Genomic DNA, 2,982 nt, shown 5'->3' with positions numbered 1-2,982 from the left:
GGTGAAGGGAAGGAGGGGAAAAGTTGGAACAGAAGGTTTTGTGAGGGGCAATACTGAAAAATTACCTATGCATATGTCTTGTAAATAAAAAGCTATACAAAAAAAAAAAAAAAAAATCCATGGGTTAAATCCTAATCACTCCGGCTCTCATTGATTGTCCAACAAAAGTCCCAGCCCAAGTCAGAATAATAGCTCTATCTCTAGTTTTGTATGAGCCCAGGGTTTTGAGTCTTACTTTCCTCATCTGTAAAATGAGATTTTAGCAGATAATCTCTGAAATCCTTTCTAGTTCTTAATTGTATGATCCTAGATACACTTATTATATATAAGTTCACTTGTTGTTTTGTTTTGTTTTGTTTTTGTGTTTTTTTAAGCAGCAACTCAGATTTATTTGTAACCAAGATCTGGGGATAAGGAAGGATTACAACTTAATACACGTGATCCTTCCCCTTTAAGATGAGTGGAATACATGCCACTTGTCTAGTGGACCACAGCTGGGGATATACTTAACCCCACAGACTTCAGGAATGAGACGTTTCTTAGCTGCCATGTCTTAAAATTCAACTACATTAAATATTGTGAAGTCCACTAATTTGAGATGTGGATCTTCTGGGGCCTAGGGAGCTTAACCTTGGCTCTATGCAAAGCCTTAATCACATGCTCTTAGTTCTAGACCTTGGTGGGAATAGATATAATCACTTGTCAGTATATGGACACAAACAACTATACCCTGGGCATTTCGCATATATTTGCTGGCACAGATCTGTGCAGCCTCCAAGACTTCAGAGGACAGTTGTTCATAATGATCACTCACAATATGACCACAAAGTTTCCACTTTTGCTTTTTTTTGACCTAAGTCAAAAATTCATATCTTTGCCTCAGGAACACTTCTGCAGAAACATAATTTTGGATATAGTTTGTTTTTATAGTATCTGTGGCAATACACAGGCAGGGTGGGCAACCCATAGAGATAAGGGAAAGTTACAAATGATCAGCTCCTAGAATCTTATGCCTGAAAGTTGATTCCCTATGATGACATCCTAAGAATGCATCAACCGCCCAATATCCTTCCATGCCTGGTCAAATTCCTTAAGGTCCCTCACAACCCCTAAGGATCCTCTATGGGACTTTTCTCTAGTTCTATTTGTCTCTATCCTCCACTTCCTAAGGACCTGGGAAAATCTCCCATTGAGTTTGGGTGTTAAGGTTTGAGATTTGTGGAAAAGTAGCTATCCCCCAAATGGGGAATTTGGGACAGAACAGTGAGAAAAAAAAGAGGAAAGAACTTGGAATTGTCCCAATTTTATTATTATTATTTTTATTTTATTTTATTTTATTTTTTTTATTCATTTTTCCAAATTATCCCCTCCCTCCCTCCACTCCCTCCCCCCCCCCCCCCATGGCAGGTAATCCCATACATTTTACATGTGTTGAATTGTCCCAATTTTAAAAGAACCAGGCATTGGCTGTGGCTGGAGGCAGGACCTGGTGACAGGAGCCAATAGGAGACTTTGGTGAGCTTCTCCTCCCCTGTCCACGTAGATCAACATTGATTAAAAGTCTACTTCGTGTTGGCCCTGTAATATGCTGGCTCTGGGAGGCGGGGTAGGGGTGGTGTTGGTGATGAATCAGACTTGGCACCTGCCCTCCCTTAGTGCCCAGGTCAGAAGAGCCCTCGACACAGATAACAATTCCTCTGACATCCAATTACGTGTGAGCCTCCCCTGTTCTTCTCCTCCTGTAAGTTTTGCCTGAGAAAAGTAAACAGTAAAGGAATCCGACTAAAGGTCAAGTGGCAGCTGAGGTCTGGAGGGTTTGTTTGTGTGTTAGGTGTTGGGGTGGAGGAAGGAGAATCCTTCCCACCTCCAGGTCATCCCCTGCAGGCTAGTGTGTGAGGTGGATGCTCATAAATATTTCACAATTGATTCTCCAGAAAAAAAAGTATGTACGACATACTTGTAAACTCAAGCTCTGTTATTAACATCTTTCTCCATCACTTTTGTAAGTATCAATGAAGAATATCAACAAAATAAATTAAATTCTGATTTATAGCATTTATAGCTAATTTCTTAAGTGTAAACACTTGGAGATTGAACACCTGGCTGAATAGGTTCAATCTCTCCCCAGCACACCCCTGGGTGTGTGTCAGTCCTGTGAGGTTGAGTCAGAGACACAACTTTTTCTAGATATTGGGGGGTGGCAGAGTTGGGCATTAAGTCCCCTCCTCAGAACCAGTCTCTCCTATAGGAGGAGTAGGAATAAGGATGTCTACAAAGAACTTGGGAAAAGACTGCCCCCTTAATGAGAACATTCTTTTTCTCTCCCAGAAAAGTGTTGTGCATCTAGGGCTAAAACAATTTTTATCATTTATACTCTCATATGTTACAGTGTAATGTAGTGGACTAAGAGAAACGAGACCTACATAGCCTCAAATCCCACCAATATTAGCTCTGTGATCATGGGCATGCCATTTAACCTTTTAAAAAAGTCTTGGTTTCTTCATCTGGAAAGTAGGAAACACATTTGTATACTTACCCTTACAAGGTTGTTGTGAGGAAGTTGTTTTTTTGTTTTGTTTTGTTTTGTTTTGTTTTTTTTACAAACTTTAACATACCATATAAGTGTTATTATTTGGAGGAGAGAGAAATGTTTAAAGTTTCAGGAAATGGGATTCAAGATGTGGACTTTGGATTAGGAGCCTTCTAGGAACCTCTAGTTCAGCATAACAGATAAAGAGGACAAAGCCCAGAGTAGTTCACACAGCAAGTTAGAGGAATAAAACAGAGCTCCTGACAGATTTCCAGATTCTGTCTACCACATCATGGACAAGGTGGAATTTTGTCAACTACTCATTTTCACCCATTTTCTCTATGCTAAACACAATGACATGAAGTTTTCCAAAGCTAACTTTGATCTTTCTTAGATTCTTTATCTTGAAAACAAACCAATCAAGAACATTAATTGAATGCTTGAATATGAAA

At 39.6% G+C, this 2,982-nt stretch overlaps 1 pseudogene; it reads right to left on the bottom strand.

Moving 5' to 3' along the window:
• Window positions 1–451: 451 nt before the first annotated feature.
• Window positions 452–971, bottom strand: LOC141552888 (large ribosomal subunit protein uL16-like; annotated as a pseudogene).
• Between the last annotated feature and the right edge of the window lie 2,011 nt (window positions 972–2,982).

This window comes from Sminthopsis crassicaudata, chromosome 2 (genome assembly GCF_048593235.1).
Source record: "Sminthopsis crassicaudata isolate SCR6 chromosome 2, ASM4859323v1, whole genome shotgun sequence".
Taxonomy (NCBI): Eukaryota; Metazoa; Chordata; class Mammalia; order Dasyuromorphia; family Dasyuridae; genus Sminthopsis; species Sminthopsis crassicaudata.
The sequence above is the reverse complement of the archived record's forward strand: the minus strand, read 5'-3'. Positions and strand labels throughout refer to the sequence as shown.